The sequence below is a fragment of the Mesoplodon densirostris genome, chromosome 1, assembly GCF_025265405.1.
Source record: "Mesoplodon densirostris isolate mMesDen1 chromosome 1, mMesDen1 primary haplotype, whole genome shotgun sequence".
NCBI classification, from domain to species: domain Eukaryota; kingdom Metazoa; phylum Chordata; class Mammalia; order Artiodactyla; family Ziphiidae; genus Mesoplodon; species Mesoplodon densirostris.
Window position 1 is genome coordinate 245,181,505 of NC_082661.1, and position 19,734 is coordinate 245,201,238.

Genomic DNA, 19,734 nt, shown 5'->3' on the forward strand with positions numbered 1-19,734 from the left:
GTTTAATGAATCTGTGATTGCCCTTCTCCGTGGAAATATCTGCCCTGGTATCCATTTTTAGGTAACACCTATAAGTGATATGATACGATATGTGTCTTTCACTTTCTGACTTACTCCAAGTCACGTGATTACCTCTAGACTCATCTACGGGGCTGCAAATGACATTGTGTCCTTTTTTTCCTTGGCTTCTATTCTGCCTTAGCGAGGTCCATTTTCAACAATGTGATTCCTTGAGGGTTGTGGATTAGCTGACCTGGGCAGCCTTACCCTGCCGGCCGGCCCTCCCCAGGTGTGCCTGGTTGAGGTCAATATAAACAGCGCTCCAGGCAGCAATAGCCCCTGAAGTTGTGCCTGACTCCATATTCTCTGCCCCGTCAGCAGTCTCGGGGCTGTGCTGGTGGGAGGGAGTGAGGGGCCAAGGCTTTGTTGGTGGCCCGGTGTGAGTGGGGCTCTGCTGGCCTTTCTGCAGGAGTTGCCAGGCTGCCACCTGTAAAGAAGAGGATGTGTCACCCATACCTTCCGATGGAATTTCTCTCCGGACAGAGGTGAGGAAGGAAAAAAGCAGTGGGGGCCGGGACAGGAGGGGTATCTCAGGCAGGGCAATAGAAAGCTTCCAGAAGAGCGCCCGGGGCCAGGACCATCCTGGCTGGCCTGCAGGCACCAAGTTGTCCTGCGTGCTGTCGCTGGTGTGGCTCCACGGCCCTTCCTCTAGGCTTTCAAGCCCTTGTACATATTCAGGTGTTTTACCTGGGAAGGGTGGGAACAGTTCAGCAGCAGCTGGCCTGGGGCTCAGCTCACGTTTACTCACAGCTGCCTCAGCACGGTCCCCCAGCTTTGCAATGAGGACGCTCCTTGCATGGGGGGTGGGTTGCTGGCTGTATGGGAGGTGATTCCCCACCTCTGACCAATTTCAGAATTGTTTACTGCTGGAGCAAGTGCCCTGATAGGGTTTCCCTCTGTATAACTGGTGGGTTCAGGTTTTTTTTTCTCTTATGGTTCAAGTTAGATTTGATTCCTCTTTTATGTATTTATAGATATAAGCATGGAAATAATTCATTCCTATAAATACATCTGTGTGAAGGGAAGAACTTTTTTCTGTTTTATTTTAAAATTTTATTTTTTAAAATTTTGAAATTTAATTTTATTTATTTTTTATACAGCAGGTTATTATTAGTTATGTATTTTATGCATATATATGTATACAGGTCAATCCCAATCTCCCAACTCATCCCACCACCACCACCCCATGGCTTCCCACACTTGGTGTCCATACATTTGTTCTCTACCTCTGTGTGTCTATTTCTTCCCTGCAAACCAGTTCATCTGTACCATTTTTTAGGTTCCACCTATATGCATTAATATACAATATTTGTTTTCCTCTTTCTGACTTACTTCATTCTGTATGACAGTCTCTAGATCCATCGATGTCTCTACAAATGACCCAGTTTCATTCCTTTTTATGGCTGAGTAATATTCCATTTTATATATGTACCACATCTTTATCCATTCATCTGTCTGTGGGCATTTAGCTTGCTTCCATTACCTGGCTATTGTAAATAGTGCTGCAATGATCATTGTGGTGAATGTGCCTTTTTGATTTATGGTTTTCTCTGGGTATGTGCCCAGAAGTGGGATTGCTGGATCAGATGGTAATTCTATTTCTAGTTTTTTTAAGGAAACTCCATACTGTTCTCCATAGTGACTGTATCAATTTACATCCCCACCAATAGTGGAAGAGGGCTCCTTTTGTCCACACCCTCCCCAGAATTTGTTGTTTGTAGATTTTCTGATGATGCCGATTTTAACAGGTGTGGGGTGATACCTCATTGTAGTTTTGATTTGCATTTCTCTAATAATTAGTGCTGTTGAGCAGCTTTTCATGTGCGTCTTGGCCATCTCTGTGTCTTCTTTGAAGAAACGTCTCTTTAGATCTTCTGCCCATTTTTGTATTGGGTTGTTTGTTTTTTTAATAGTAAGCTGCATGAGCTGTTTATATATATATATTGGAGATTAAACCTTTGTCCATTGATTCATTTGCAACGATTTTCGCCCATTCTGAGGGATGCCTTTTGCCATTCCCGTTTTTTGAACAAAAAAGGAAAGAAAGAAAAAGAAGCAGAACACTAATGTGCATAAAATATGCCTTTTGAAATGGTCGTTTTGAAATATGGACGTCCTTTGAATTTTTTGGTCGATATGTGACCCCAGGATTTGTTTTCAGGGCAGGTGTCATTTACAGGCCTGCAATGATTTTGAATATCAACTGACCATTAGCGCCGGGATTAAAGCTGCTGTTGCGTGAAACGGCCACAAGGTGGCAGCAGTTCTCCCTTACCAAATCTGGTTACTAGAGCAACAGAGCCTCAATGGAAGTCGTGTTCTAGATTGGAATTTAGAATGGAATGTGCCAGGAGAAAGCCCCTCAAGTTTGTCTCACTACTTCTTGTTCCTGTTTTTATTTATTTTTTTTATTTTCTATTACAGCAAGTTTGATTACAATGTTTGGCTTGTTGTAGGTGTAGAAGATGTGGTTCTTTTACACATATACAGATGTCTGTTCTTCCTGGGATCCTTTTCCCATGTACGTTAGGACAGAATGTTGAGTAGTCTTCTCTTGGTATTCCGTAGGTCTTTGGTGATTATATATGTCACCTGTGTTTGATTATGTCTGTTAACCCCGATATCGTAATGAAACCAATCCTCACACCTTTCCATTGGTGAACCATAAGTTTGTTTAATGAATCTGTGATTGCCCTTCTCCGTGGAAATATCTGCCCTGGTATCCATTTTTAGGTAACACCTATAAGTGATATGATACGATATGTGTCTTTCACTTTCTGACTTACTCCAAGTCACGTGATTACCTCTAGACTCATCTACGGGGCTGCAAATGGCATTGTGTCCTTTTTTTCCTTGGCTTCTATTCTGCCTTAGCGAGGTCCATTTTCAACAATGTGATTCCTTGAGGGTTGTGGATTAGCTGACCTGGGCAGCCTTACCCTGCCGGCCGGCCCTCCCCAGGTGTGCCTGGTTGAGGTCAATATAAACAGCGCTCCAGGCAGCAATAGCCCCTGAAGTTGTGCCTGACTCCATATTCTCTGCCCCGTCAGCAGTCTCGGGGCTGTGCTGGTGGGAGGGAGTGAGGGGCCAAGGCTTTGTTGGTGGCCCGGTGTGAGTGGGGCTCTGCTGGCCTTTCTGCAGGAGTTGCCAGGCTGCCACCTGTAAAGAAGAGGATGTGTCACCCATACCTTCCGATGGAATTTCTCTCCGGACAGAGGTGAGGAAGGAAAAAAGCAGTGGGGGCCGGGACAGGAGGGGTATCTCAGGCAGGGCAATAGAAAGCTTCCAGAAGAGCGCCCGGGGCCAGGACCATCCTGGCTGGCCTGCAGGCACCAAGTTGTCCTGCGTGCTGTCGCTGGTGTGGCTCCACGGCCCTTCCTCTAGGCTTTCAAGCCCTTGTACATATTCAGGTGTTTTACCTGGGAAGGGTGGGAACAGTTCAGCAGCAGCTGGCCTGGGGCTCAGCTCACGTTTACTCACAGCTGCCTCAGCACGGTCCCCCAGCTTTGCAATGAGGACGCTCCTTGCATGGGGGGTGGGTTGCTGGCTGTATGGGAGGTGATTCCCCACCTCTGACCAATTTCAGAATTGTTTACTGCTGGAGCAAGTGCCCTGATAGGGTTTCCCTCTGTATAACTGGTGGGTTCAGGTTTTTTTTTCTCTTATGGTTCAAGTTAGATTTGATTCCTCTTTTATGTATTTATAGATATAAGCATGGAAATAATTCATTCCTATAAATACATCTGTGTGAAGGGAAGAACTTTTTTCTGTTTTATTTTAAAATTTTATTTTTTAAAATTTTGAAATTTAATTTTATTTATTTTTTATACAGCAGGTTATTATTAGTTATGTATCTTATGCATATATATGTATACAGGTCAATCCCAATCTCCCAACTCATCCCACCACCACCACCCCATGGCTTCCCACACTTGGTGTCCATACATTTGTTCTCTACCTCTGTGTCTCTATTTCTTCCCTGCAAACCAGTTCATCTGTACCATTTTTTAGGTTCCACATATATGCATTAATATACAATATTTGTTTTCCTCTTTCTGACTTACTTCATTCTGTATGACAGTCTCTAGATCCATCGATGTCTCTACAAATGACCCAGTTTCATTCCTTTTTATGGCTGAGTAATATTCCATTTTATATATGTACCACATCTTTATCCATTCATCTGTCTGTGGGCATTTAGCTTGCTTCCATTACCTGGCTATTGTAAATAGTGCTGCAATGATCATTGTGGTGAATGTGCCTTTTTGATTTATGGTTTTCTCTGGGTATGTGCCCAGAAGTGGGATTGCTGGATCAGATGGTAATTCTATTTCTAGTTTTTTTAAGGAAACTCCATACTGTTCTCCATAGTGACTGTATCAATTTACATCCCCACCAATAGTGGAAGAGGGCTCCTTTTGTCCACACCCTCCCCAGAATTTGTTGTTTGTAGATTTTCTGATGATGCCGATTTTAACAGGTGTGGGGTGATACCTCATTGTAGTTTTGATTTGCATTTCTCTAATAATTAGTGCTGTTGAGCAGCTTTTCATGTGCGTCTTGGCCATCTCTGTGTCTTCTTTGAAGAAACGTCTCTTTAGATCTTCTGCCCATTTTTGTATTGGGTTGTTTGTTTTTTTAATAGTAAGCTGCATGAGCTGTTTATATATATATATTGGAGATTAAACCTTTGTCCATTGATTCATTTGCAACGATTTTCGCCCATTCTGAGGGATGCCTTTTGCCATTCCCGTTTTTTGAACAAAAAAGGAAAGAAAGAAAAAGAAGCAGAACACTAATGTGCGTAAAATATGCCTTTTGAAATGGTCGTTTTGAAATATGGACGTCCTTTGAATTTTTTGGTCGATATGTGACCCCAGGATTTGTTTTCAGGGCAGGTGTCATTTACAGGCCTGCAATGATTTTGAATATCAACTGACCATTAGCGCTGGGATTAAAGCTGCTGTTGCGTGAAACGGCCACAAGGTGGCAGCAGTTCTCCCTTACCAAATCTGGTTACTAGAGCAACAGAGCCTCAATGGAAGTCGTGTTCTAGATTGGAATTTAGAATGGAATGTGCCAGGAGAAAGCCCCTCAAGTTTGTCTCACTACTTCTTGTTCCTGTTTTTATTTATTTTTTTTATTTTCTATTACAGCAAGTTTGATTACAATGTTTGGCTTGTTGTAGGTGTAGAAGATGTGGTTCTTTTACACATATACAGATGTCTGTTCTTCCTGGGATCCTTTTCCCATGTACGTTAGGACAGAATGTTGAGTAGTCTTCTCTTGGTATTCCGTAGGTCTTTGGTGATTATATATGTCACCTGTGTTTGATTATGTCTGTTAACCCCGATATCGTAATGAAACCAATCCTCACACCTTTCCATTGGTGAACCATAAGTTTGTTTAATGAATCTGTGATTGCCCTTCTCCGTGGAAATATCTGCCCTGGTATCCATTTTTAGGTAACACCTATAAGTGATATGATACGATATGTGTCTTTCACTTTCTGACTTACTCCAAGTCACGTGATTACCTCTAGACTCATCTACGGGGCTGCAAATGGCATTGTGTCCTTTTTTTCCTTGGCTTCTATTCTGCCTTAGCGAGGTCCATTTTCAACAATGTGATTCCTTGAGGGTTGTGGATTAGCTGACCTGGGCAGCCTTACCCTGCCGGCCGGCCCTCCCCAGGTGTGCCTGGTTGAGGTCAATATAAACAGCGCTCCAGGCAGCAATAGCCCCTGAAGTTGTGCCTGACTCCATATTCTCTGCCCCGTCAGCAGTCTCGGGGCTGTGCTGGTGGGAGGGAGTGAGGGGCCAAGGCTTTGTTGGTGGCCCGGTGTGAGTGGGGCTCTGCTGGCCTTTCTGCAGGAGTTGCCAGGCTGCCACCTGTAAAGAAGAGGATGTGTCACCCATACCTTCCGATGGAATTTCTCTCCGGACAGAGGTGAGGAAGGAAAAAAGCAGTGGGGGCCGGGACAGGAGGGGTATCTCAGGCAGGGCAATAGAAAGCTTCCAGAAGAGCGCCCGGGGCCAGGACCATCCTGGCTGGCCTGCAGGCACCAAGTTGTCCTGCGTGCTGTCGCTGGTGTGGCTCCACGGCCCTTCCTCTAGGCTTTCAAGCCCTTGTACATATTCAGGTGTTTTACCTGGGAAGGGTGGGAACAGTTCAGCAGCAGCTGGCCTGGGGCTCAGCTCACGTTTACTCACAGCTGCCTCAGCACGGTCCCCCAGCTTTGCAATGAGGACGCTCCTTGCATGGGGGGTGGGTTGCTGGCTGTATGGGAGGTGATTCCCCACCTCTGACCAATTTCAGAATTGTTTACTGCTGGAGCAAGTGCCCTGATAGGGTTTCCCTCTGTATAACTGGTGGGTTCAGGTTTTTTTTTCTCTTATGGTTCAAGTTAGATTTGATTCCTCTTTTATGTATTTATAGATATAAGCATGGAAATAATTCATTCCTATAAATACATCTGTGTGAAGGGAAGAACTTTTTTCTGTTTTATTTTAAAATTTTATTTTTTAAAATTTTGAAATTTAATTTTATTTATTTGTTTATACACCAGGTTATTATTAGTTATGTATCTTATGCATATATATGTATACAGGTCAATCCCAATCTCCCAACTCATCCCACCACCACCACCCCATGGCTTCCCACACTTGGTGTCCATACATTTGTTCTCTACCTCTGTGTCTCTATTTCTTCCCTGCAAACCAGTTCATCTGTACCATTTTTTAGGTTCCACATATATGCATTAATATACAATATTTGTTTTCCTCTTTCTGACTTACTTCATTCTGTATGACAGTCTCTAGATCCATCGATGTCTCTACAAATGACCCAGTTTCATTCCTTTTTATGGCTGAGTAATATTCCATTTTATATATGTACCACATCTTTATCCATTCATCTGTCTGTGGGCATTTAGCTTGCTTCCATTACCTGGCTATTGTAAATAGTGCTGCAATGATCATTGTGGTGAATGTGCCTTTTTGATTTATGGTTTTCTCTGGGTATGTGCCCAGAAGTGGGATTGCTGGATCAGATGGTAATTCTATTTCTCGTTTTTTTAAGGAAACTCCATACTGTTCTCCATAGTGACTGTATCAATTTACATCCCCACCAATAGTGGAAGAGGGCTCCTTTTGTCCACACCCTCCCCAGAATTTGTTGTTTGTAGATTTTCTGATGATGCCGATTTTAACAGGTGTGGGGTGATACCTCATTGTAGTTTTGATTTGCATTTCTCTAATAATTAGTGCTGTTGAGCAGCTTTTCATGTGCGTCTTGGCCATCTCTGTGTCTTCTTTGAAGAAACGTCTCTTTAGATCTTCTGCCCATTTTTGTATTGGGTTGTTTGTTTTTTTAATAGTAAGCTGCATGAGCTGTTTATATATATATATTGGAGATTAAACCTTTGTCCATTGATTCATTTGCAACGATTTTCGCCCATTCTGAGGGATGCCTTTTGCCATTCCCGTTTTTTGAACAAAAAAGGAAAGAAAGAAAAAGAAGCAGAACACTAATGTGCGTAAAATATGCCTTTTGAAATGGTCGTTTTGAAATATGGACGTCCTTTGAATTTTTTGGTCGATATGTGACCCCAGGATTTGTTTTCAGGGCAGGTGTCATTTACAGGCCTGCAATGATTTTGAATATCAACTGACCATTAGCGCCGGGATTAAAGCTGCTGTTGCGTGAAACGGCCACAAGGTGGCAGCAGTTCTCCCTTACCAAATCTGGTTACTAGAGCAACAGAGCCTCAATGGAAGTCGTGTTCTAGATTGGAATTTAGAATGGAATGTGCCAGGAGAAAGCCCCTCAAGTTTGTCTCACTACTTCTTGTTCCTGTTTTTATTTATTTTTTTTATTTTCTATTACAGCAAGTTTGATTACAATGTTTGGCTTGTTGTAGGTGTAGAAGATGTGGTTCTTTTACACATATACAGATGTCTGTTCTTCCTGGGATCCTTTTCCCATGTACGTTAGGACAGAATGTTGAGTAGTCTTCTCTTGGTATTCCGTAGGTCTTTGGTGATTTTATATGTCACCTGTGTTTGATTATGTCTGTTAACCCCGATATCGTAATGAAACCAATCCTCACACCTTTCCATTGGTGAACCATAAGTTTGTTTAATGAATCTGTGATTGCCCTTCTCCGTGGAAATATCTGCCCTGGTATCCATTTTTAGGTAACACCTATAAGTGATATGATACGATATGTGTCTTTCACTTTCTGACTTACTCCAAGTCACGTGATTACCTCTAGACTCATCTACGGGGCTGCAAATGGCATTGTGTCCTTTTTTTCCTTGGCTTCTATTCTGCCTTAGCGAGGTCCATTTTCAACAATGTGATTCCTTGAGGGTTGTGGATTAGCTGACCTGGGCAGCCTTACCCTGCCGGCCGGCCCTCCCCAGGTGTGCCTGGTTGAGGTCAATATAAACAGCGCTCCAGGCAGCAATAGCCCCTGAAGTTGTGCCTGACTCCATATTCTCTGCCCCGTCAGCAGTCTCGGGGCTGTGCTGGTGGGAGGGAGTGAGGGGCCAAGGCTTTGTTGGTGGCCCGGTGTGAGTGGGGCTCTGCTGGCCTTTCTGCAGGAGTTGCCAGGCTGCCACCTGTAAAGAAGAGGATGTGTCACCCATACCTTCCGATGGAATTTCTCTCCGGACAGAGGTGAGGAAGGAAAAAAGCAGTGGGGGCCGGGACAGGCGGGGTATCTCAGGCAGGGCAATAGAAAGCTTCCAGAAGAGCGCCCGGGGCCAGGACCATCCTGGCTGGCCTGCAGGCACCAAGTTGGCCTGCGTGCTGTCGCTGGTGTGGCTCCACGGCCCTTCCTCTAGGCTTTCAAGCCCTTGTACATATTCAGGTGTTTTACCTGGGAAGGGTGGGAACAGTTCAGCAGCAGCTGGCCTGGGGCTCAGCTCACGTTTACTCACAGCTGCCTCAGCACGGTCCCCCAGCTTTGCAATGAGGACGCTCCTTGCATGGGGGGTGGGTTGCTGGCTGTATGGGAGGTGATTCCCCACCTCTGACCAATTTCAGAATTGTTTACTGCTGGAGCAAGTGCCCTGATAGGGTTTCCCTCTGTATAACTGGTGGGTTCAGGTTTTTTTTTCTCTTATGGTTCAAGTTAGATTTGATTCCTCTTTTATGTATTTATAGATATAAGCATGGAAATAATTCATTCCTATAAATACATCTGTGTGAAGGGAAGAACATTTTTCTGTTTTATTTTAAAATTTTATTTTTTAAAATTTTGAAATTTAATTTTATTTATTTGTTTATACACCAGGTTATTATTAGTTATGTATCTTATGCATATATATGTATACAGGTCAATCCCAATCTCCCAACTCATCCCACCACCACCACCCCATGGCTTCCCACACTTGGTGTCCATACATTTGTTCTCTACCTCTGTGTCTCTATTTCTTCCCTGCAAACCAGTTCATCTGTACCATTTTTTAGGTTCCACATATATGCATTAATATACAATATTTGTTTTCCTCTTTCTGACTTACTTCATTCTGTATGACAGTCTCTAGATCCATCGATGTCTCTACAAATGACCCAGTTTCATTCCTTTTTATGGCTGAGTAATATTCCATTTTATATATGTACCACATCTTTATCCATTCATCTGTCTGTGGGCATTTAGCTTGCTTCCATTACCTGGCTATTGTAAATAGTGCTGCAATGATCATTGTGGTGAATGTGCCTTTTTGATTTATGGTTTTCTCTGGGTATGTGCCCAGAAGTGGGATTGCTGGATCAGATGGTAATTCTATTTCTAGTTTTTTTAAGGAAACTCCATACTGTTCTCCATAGTGACTGTATCAATTTACATCCCCACCAATAGTGGAAGAGGGCTCCTTTTGTCCACACCCTCCCCAGAATTTGTTGTTTGTAGATTTTCTGATGATGCCGATTTTAACAGGTGTGGGGTGATACCTCATTGTAGTTTTGATTTGCATTTCTCTAATAATTAGTGCTGTTGAGCAGCTTTTCATGTGCGTCTTGGCCATCTCTGTGTCTTCTTTGAAGAAACGTCTCTTTAGATCTTCTGCCCATTTTTGTATTGGGTTGTTTGTTTTTTTAATAGTAAGCTGCATGAGCTGTTTATATATATATATTGGAGATTAAACCTTTGTCCATTGATTCATTTGCAACGATTTTCGCCCATTCTGAGGGATGCCTTTTTCCATTCCCGTTTTTTGAACAAAAAAGGAAAGAAAGAAAAAGAAGCAGAACACTAATGTGCGTAAAATATGCCTTTTGAAATGGTCGTTTTGAAATATGGACGTCCTTTGAATTTTTTGGTCGATATGTGACCCCAGGATTTGTTTTCAGGGCAGGTGTCATTTACAGGCCTGCAATGATTTTGAATATCAACTGACCATTAGCGCTGGGATTAAAGCTGCTGTTGCGTGAAACGGCCACAAGGTGGCAGCAGTTCTCCCTTACCAAATCTGGTTACTAGAGCAACAGAGCCTCAATGGAAGTCGTGTTCTAGATTGGAATTTAGAATGGAATGTGCCAGGAGAAAGCCCCTCAAGTTTGTCTCACTACTTCTTGTTCCTGTTTTTATTTTATTTTTTTATTTTCTATTACAGCAAGTTTGATTACAATGTTTGGCTTGTTGTAGGTGTAGAAGATGTGGTTCTTTTACACATATACAGATGTCTGTTCTTCCTGGGATCCTTTTCCCATGTATGTTAGGACAGAATGTTGAGTAGTCTTCTGTTGGTATTCCGTAGGTCTTTGGTGATTTTATATGTCACCTGTGTTTGATTATGTCTGTTAACCCCGATATTGTAATGAAACCAATCCTCACACCTTTCCATTGGTGAACCATAAGTTTGTTTAATGAATCTGTGATTGCCCTTCTCCGTGGAAATATCTGCCCTGGTATCCATTTTTAGGTAACACCTATAAGTGATATGATACGATATGTGTCTTTCACTTTCTGACTTACTCCAAGTCACGTGATTACCTCTAGACTCATCTACGGGGCTGCAAATGGCATTGTGTCCTTTTTTTCCTTGGCTTCTATTCTGCCTTAGCGAGGTCCATTTTCAACAATGTGATTCCCTGAGGGTTGTGGATTAGCTGACCTGGGCAGCCTTACCCTGCCGGCCGGCCCTCCCCAGGTGTGCCTGGTTGAGGTCAATATAAACAGCGCTCCAGGCAGCAATAGCCCCTGAAGTTGTGCCTGACTCCATATTCTCTGCCCCGTCAGCAGTCTCAGGGCTGTGCTGGTGGGAGGGAGTGAGGGGCCAAGGCTTTGTTGGTGGCCCGGTGTGAGTGGGGCTCTGCTGGCCTTTCTGCAGGAGTTGCCAGGCTGCCACCTGTAAAGAAGAGGATGTGTCACCCATACCTTCCGATGGAATTTCTCTCCGGACAGAGGTGAGGAAGGAAAAAAGCAGTGGGGGCCGGGACAGGAGTGGTATCTCAGGCAGGGCAATAGAAAGCTTCCAGAAGAGCGCCTGGGGCCAGGACCATCCTGGCTGGCCTGCAGGCACCAAGTTGGCCTGCGTGCTGTCGCTGGTGTGGCTCCACGGCCCTTCCTCTAGGCTTTCAAGCCCTTGTACATATTCAGGTGTTTTACCTGGGAAGGGTGGGAACAGTTCAGCTGCAGCTGGCCTGGGGCTCAGCTCACGTTTACTCACTGATGCCTCAGCACGGTCCCCCAGCTTTGCAATGAGGACGCTCCTTGCATGGGGGGTGGGTTGCTGGCTGTATGGGAGGTGATTCCCCACCTCTGACCAATTTCAGAATTGTTTACTGCTGGAGCAAGTGCCCTGATAGGGTTTCCCTCTGTATAACTGGTGGGTTCAGGGTTTTTTTTTCTTTTATGGTTCAAGTTAGATTTGATTCCTCTTTTATGTATTTATAGATATAAGCATGGAAATAATTCATTCCTATAAATACATCTGTGTGAAGGGAAGAACTTTTTTCTGTTTTATTTTAAAATTTTATTTTTTAAAATTTTGAAATTTAATTTTATTTATTTGTTTATACAGCAGGTTATTATTAGTTATGTATTTTATGCATATACATGTATACAGGTCAATCCCAATCTCCCAACTCATCCCACCACCACCACCCCATGGCTTCCCACACTTGGTGTCCATACGTTTGTTCTCTACCTCTGTGTCTCTATTTCTTCCCTGCAAACCAGTTCATCTGTACCATTTTTAGGTTCCACATATATGCATTAATATACAATATTTGTTTTCCTCTTTCTGACTTACTTCATTCTGTATGACAGTCTCTAGATCCATCGATGTCTCTACAAATGACCCAGTTTCATTCCTTTTTATGGCTGAGTAATATTCCATTTTATATATGTACCACATCTTTATCCATTCATCTGTCTGTGGGCATTTAGCTTGCTTCCATTACCTGGCTATTGTAAATAGTGCTGCAATGATCATTGTGGTGAATGTGCCTTTTTGATTTATGGTTTTCTGTGGGTATGTGCCCAGAAGTGGGATTGCTGGATCAGATGGTAATTCTATTTCTAGTTTTTTTAAGGAAACTCCATACTGTTCTCCATAGTGACTGTATCAATTTACATCCCCACCAATAGTGGAAGAGGGCTCCTTTTGTCCACACCCTCCCCAGAATTTGTTGTTTGTAGATTTTCTGATGATGCCTATTTTAACAGGTGTGGGGTGATACCTCATTGTAGTTTTGATTTGCATTTCTCTCATAATTAGTGCTGTTGAGCAGCTTTTCATGTGCGTCTTGGCCATCTCTGTGTCTTCTTTGAAGAAACGTCTCTTTAGATCTTCTGCCCATTTTTGTATTGGGTTGTTTGTTTTTTTAATAGTAAGCTGCATGAGCTGTTTATATATATATATTGGAGATTAAACCTTTGTCCATTGATTCATTTGCAATGATTTTCGCCCATTCTGAGGGATGCCTTTTTCCATTCCCGTTTTTTGAACAAAAAAGGAAAGAAAGAAAAAGAAGCAGAACACTAATGTGCTTAAAATATGCCTTTTGAAATGGTCGTTTTGAAATATGGACGTCCTTTGAATTTTTTGGTCGATATGTGACCCCAGGATTTGTTTTCAGGGCAGGTGTCATTTACAGGCCTGCAATGATTTTGAATATCAACTGACCATTAGCGCTGGGATTAAAGCTGCTGTTGCGTGAAACGGCCACAAGGTGGCAGCAGTTCTCCCTTACCAAATCTGGTTACTAGAGCAACAGAGCCTCAATGGAAGTCGTGTTCTAGATTGGAATTTAGAATGGAATGTGCCAGGAGAAAGCCCCTCAAGTTTGTCTCACTACTTCTTGTTCCTGTTTTTATTTTATTTTTTTATTTTCTATTACAGCAAGTTTGATTACAATGTTTGGCTTGTTGTAGGTGTGGAAGATGTGGTTCTTTTACACATATACAGATGTCTGTTCTTCCTGGGATCCTTTTCCCATGTACGTTAGGACAGAATGTTGAGTAGTCTTCTCTTGGTATTCCGTAGGTCTTTGGTGATTTTATATGTCACCTGTGTTTGATTATGTCTGTTAACCCCGATATCGTAATGAAACCAATCCTCACACCTTTCCATTGGTGAACCATAAGTTTGTTTAATGAATCTGTGATTGCCCTTTTCCGTGGAAATATCTGCCCTGGTATCCATTTTTAGGTAACACCTATAAGTGATATGATACGATATGTGTCTTTCACTTTCTGACTTACTCCAAGTCACGTGATTACCTCTAGACTCATCTACGGGGCTGCAAATGGCATTGTGTCCTTTTTTTCCTTGGCTTCTATTCTGCCTTAGCGAGGTCCATTTTCAACAATGTGATTCCCTGAGGGTTGTGGATTAGCTGACCTGGGCAGCCTTACCCTGCCGGCCGGCCCTCCCCAGGTGTGCCTGGTTGAGGTCAATATAAACAGCGCTCCAGGCAGCAATAGCCCCTGAAGTTGTGCCTGACTCCATATTCTCTGCCCCGTCAGCAGTCTCAGGGCTGTGCTGGTGGGAGGAGTGAGGGGCCAAGGCTTTGTTGGTGGCCCGGTGTGAGTGGGGCTCTGCTGGCCTTTCTGCAGGAGTTGCCAGGCTGCCACCTGTAAAGAAGAGGATGTGTCACCCATACCTTCCGATGGAATTTCTCTCCGGACAGAGGTGAGGAAGGAAAAAAGCAGTGGGGGCCGGGACAGGAGTGGTATCTCAGGCAGGGCAATAGAAAGCTTCCAGAAGAGCGCCCGGGGCCAGGACCATCCTGGCTGGCCTGCAGGCACCAAGTTGGCCTGCGTGCTGTCGCTGGTGTGCCTCCACGGCCCTTCCTCTAGGCTTTCAAGCCCTTGTACATATTCAGGTGTTTTACCTGGGAAGGGTGGGAACAGTTCAGCTGCAGCTGGCCTGGGGCTCAGCTCACGTTTACTCACTGATGCCTCAGCACGGTCCCCCAGCTTTGCAATGAGGACGCTCCTTGCATGGGGGGTGGGTTGCTGGCTGTATGGGAGGTGATTCCCCACCTCTGACCAATTTCAGAATTGTTTACTGCTGGAGCAAGTGCCCTGATAGGGTTTCCCTCTGTATAACTGGTGGCTTCAGGGTTTTTTTTTGTTTTATGGTTCAAGTTAGATTTTATTCCTCTTTTATGTATTTATAGATATAAGCATGGAAATAATTCATTCCTATAAATACATCTGTGTGAAGGGAAGAACTTTTTTCTGTTTTATTTTAAAATTTTATTTTTTTAAATTTTGAAATTTAATTTTATTTATTTGTTTATACAGCAGGTTATTATTAGTTATGTATTTTATGCATATACATGTATACAGGTCAATCCCAATCTCCCAACTCATCCCACCACCACCACCCCATGGCTTCCCACACTTGGTGTCCATACGTTTGTTCTCTACCTCTGTGTCTCTATTTCTTCCCTGAAAACCAGTTCATCTGTACCATTTTTAGGTTCCACATATATGCATTAATATACAATATTTGTTTTCCTCTTTCTGACTTACTTCATTCTGTATGACAGTCTCTAGATCCATCGATGTCTCTACAAATGACCCAGTTTCATTCCTTTTTATGGCTGAGTAATATTCCATTTTATATATGTACCACATCTTTATCCATTCATCTGTCTGTGGGCATTTAGCTTGCTTCCATTACCTGGCTATTGTAAATAGTGCTGCAATGATCATTGTGGTGAATGTGCCTTTTTGATTTATGGTTTTCTCTGGGTATGTGCCCAGAAGTGGGATTGCTGGATCAGATGGTAATTCTATTTCTAGTTTTTTTAAGGAAACTCCATACTGTTCTCCATAGTGACTGTATCAATTTACATCCCCACCAATAGTGGAAGAGGGCTCCTTTTGTCCACACCCTCCCCAGAATTTGTTGTTTGTAGATTTTCTGATGCCGATTTTAACAGGTGTGGGGTGATACCTCATTGTAGTTTTGATTTGCATTTCTCTAATAATTAGTGCTGTTGAGCAGCTTTTCATGTGCGTCTTGGCCATCTCTGTGTCTTCTTTGAAGAAACGTCTCTTTAGATCTTCTGCCCATTTTTGTATTGGGTTGTTTGTTTTTTTAATAGTAAGCTGCATGAGCTGTTTATATATATATATTGGAGATTAAACCTTTGTCCATTGATTCATTTGCAACGATTTTCGCCCATTCTGAGGGATGCCTTTTTCCATTCCCGTTTTTTGAACAAAAAAGGAAAGAAAGAAAAAGAAGCAGAACACTAATGTGCGTAAAATATGCCTTTTGAAATGGTCGTTTTGAAATATGGACGTCCTTTGAATTTTTTGGTCGATATGTGACCCCAGGATTTGTTTTCAGGGCAGGTGTCATTTACAGGCCTGCAATGATTTTGAATATCAACTGACCATTAGCGCTGGGATTAAAGCTGCTGTTGCGTGAAACGGCCACAAGGTGGCAGCAGTTCTCCCTTACCAAATCTGGTTACTAGAGCAACAGAGCCTCAATGGAAGTCGTGTTCTAGATTGGAATTTAGAATGGAATGTGCCAGGAGAAAGCCCCTCAAGTTTGTCTCACTACTTCTTGTTCCTGTTTTTATTTTATTTTTTTATTTTCTATTACAGCAAGTTTGATTACAATGTTTGGCTTGTTGTAGGTGTAGAAGATGTGGTTCTTTTACACATATACAGATGTCTGTTCTTCCTGGGATCCTTTTCCCATGTACGTTAGGACAGAATGTTCAGTAGTCTTCTCTTGGTATTCCGTAGGTCTTTGGTGATTTTATATGTCACCTGTGTTTGATTATGTCTGTTAACCCCGATAGCGTAATGAAACCAATCCTCACACCTTTCCATTGGTGAACCATAAGTTTGTTTAATGAATCTGTGATTGCCCTTCTCCGTGGAAATATCTGCCCTGGTATCCATTTTTAGGTAACACCTATAAGTGATATGATACGATATGTGTCTTTCACTTTCTGACTTACTCCAAGTCACGTGATTACCTCTAGACTCATCTACGGGGCTGCAAATGGCATTGTGTCCTTTTTTTCCTTGGCTTCTATTCTGCCTTAGCGAGGTCCATTTTCAACAATGTGATTCCCTGAGGGTTGTGGATTAGCTGACCTGGGCAGCCTTACCCTGCCGGCCGGCCCTCCCCAGGTGTGCCTGGTTGAGGTCAATATAAACAGCGCTCCAGGCAGCAATAGCCCCTGAAGTTGTGCCTGACTCCATATTCTCTGCCCCGTCAGCAGTCTCGGGGCTGTGCTGGTGGGAGGGAGTGAGGGGCCAAGGCTTTGTTGGTGGCCCGGTGTGAGTGGGGCTCTGCTGGCCTTTCTGCAGGAGTTGCCAGGCTGCCACCTGTAAAGAAGAGGATGTGTCACCCATACCTTCCGATGGAATTTCTCTCCGGACAGAGGTGAGGAAGGAAAAAAGCAGTGGGGGCCGGGACAGGAGTGGTATCTCAGGCAGGGCAATAGAAAGCTTCCAGAAGAGCGCCCGGGGCCAGGACCACCCTGGCTGGCCTGCAGGCACCAAGTTGGCCTGCGTGCTGTCGCTGGTGTGCCTCCACGGCCCTTCCTCTAGGCTTTCAAGCCCTTGTACATATTCAGGTGTTTTACCTGGGAAGGGTGGGAACAGTTCAGCTGGAGCTGGCCTGGGGCTCAGCTCACGTTTACTCACTGATGCCTCAGCACGGTCCCCCAGCTTTGCAATGAGGACGCTCCTTGCATGGGGGGTGGGTTGCTGGCTGTATGGGAGGTGATTCCCCACCTCTGACCAATTTCAGAATTGTTTACTGCTGGAGCAAGTGCCCTGATAGGGTTTCCCTCTGTATAACTGGTGGCTTCAGGGTTTTTTTTTCTTTTATGGTTCAAGTTAGATTTGATTCCTCTTTTATGTATTTATAGATATAAGCATGGAAATAATTCATTCCTATAAATACATCTGTGTGAAGGGAAGAACTTTTTTCTGTTTTATTTTAAAATTTTATTTTTTAAAATTTTGAAATTTAATTTTATTTTTGTTTATACAGCAGGTTATTATTAGTTATGTATTTTATGCATATACATGTATACAGGTCAATCCCAATCTCCCAACTCATCCCACCACCACCACCCCATGGCTTCCCACACTTGGTGTCCATACGTTTGTTCTCTACCTCTGTGTCTCTATTTCTTCCCTGAAAACCAGTTCATCTGTACCATTTTTAGGTTCCACATATATGCATTAATATACAATATTTGTTTTCCTCTTTCTGACTTACTTCATTCTGTATGACAGTCTCTAGATCCATCGATGTCTCTACAAATGACCCAGTTTCATTCCTTTTTATGGCTGAGTAATATTCCATTTTATATATGTACCACATCTTTATCCATTCATCTGTCTGTGGGCATTTAGCTTGCTTCCATTACCTGGCTATTGTAAATAGTGCTGCAATGATCATTGTGGTGAATGTGCCTTTTTGATTTATGGTTTTCTCTGGGTATGTGCCCAGAAGTGGGATTGCTGGATCAGATGGTAATTCTATTTCTAGTTTTTTTAAGGAAACTCCATACTGTTCTCCATAGTGACTGTATCAATTTACATCCCCACCAATAGTGGAAGAGGGCTCCTTTTGTCCACACCCTCCCCAGAATTTGTTGTTTGTAGATTTTCTGATGCCGATTTTAACAGGTGTGGGGTGATACCTCATTGTAGTTTTGATTTGCATTTCTCTAATAATTAGTGCTGTTGAGCAGCTTTTCATGTGCGTCTTGGCCATCTCTGTGTCTTCTTTGAAGAAACGTCTCTTTAGATCTTCTGCCCATTTTTGTATTGGGTTGTTTGTTTTTTTAATAGTAAGCTGCATGAGCTGTTTATATATATATATTGGAGATTAAACCTTTGTCCATTGATTCATTTGCAACGATTTTCGCCCATTCTGAGGGATGCCTTTTTCCATTCCCGTTTTTTGAACAAAAAAGGAAAGAAAGAAAAAGAAGCAGAACACTAATGTGCGTAAAATATGCCTTTTGAAATGGTCGTTTTGAAATATGGACGTCCTTTGAATTTTTTGGTCGATATGTGACCCCAGGATTTGTTTTCAGGGCAGGTGTCATTTACAGGCCTGCAATGATTTTGAATATCAACTGACCATTAGCGCCGGGATTAAAGCTGCTGTTGCGTGAAACGGCCACAAGGTGGCAGCAGTTCTCCCTTACCAAATCTGGTTACTAGAGCAACAGAGCCTCAATGGAAGTCGTGTTCTAGATTGGAATTTAGAATGGAATGTGCCAGGAGAAAGCCCCTCAAGTTTGTCTCACTACTTCTTGTTCCTGTTTTTATTTATTTTTTTTATTTTCTATTACAGCAAGTTTGATTACAATGTTTGGCTTGTTGTAGGTGTAGAAGATGTGGTTCTTTTACACATATACAGATGTCTGTTCTTCCTGGGATCCTTTTCCCATGTATGTTAGGACAGAATGTTGAGTAGTCTTCTCTTGGTATTCCGTAGGTCTTTGGTGATTTTATATGTCACCTGTGTTTGATTATGTCTGTTAACCCCGATATTGTAATGAAACCAATCCTCACACCTTTCCATTGGTGAACCATAAGTTTGTTTAATGAATCTGTGATTGCCCTTCTCCGTGGAAATATCTGCCCTGGTATCCATTTTTAGGTAACACCTATAAGTGATATGATATGATATGTGTCTTTCACTTTCTGACTTACTCCAAGTCACGTGATTACCTCTAGACTCATCTACGGGGCTGCAAATGGCATTGTGTCCTTTTTTTCCTTGGCTTCTATTCTGCCTTAGCGAGGTCCATTTTCAACAATGTGATTCCCTGAGGGTTGTGGATTAGCTGACCTGGGCAGCCTTACCCTGCCGGCCGGCCCTCCCCAGGTGTGCCTGGTTGAGGTCAATATAAACAGCGCTCCAGGCAGCAATAGCCCCTGAAGTTGTGCCTGACTCCATATTCTCTGCCCCGTCAGCAGTCTCGGGGCTGTGCTGGTGGGAGGGAGTGAGGGGCCAAGGCTTTGTTGGTGGCCCGGTGTGAGTGGGGCTCTGCTGGCCTTTCTGCAGGAGTTGCCAGGCTGCCACCTGTAAAGAAGAGGATGTGTCACCCATACCTTCCGATGGAATTTCTCTCCGGACAGAGGTGAGGAAGGAAAAAAGCAGTGGGGGCCGGGACAGGAGTGGTATCTCAGGCAGGGCAATAGAAAGCTTC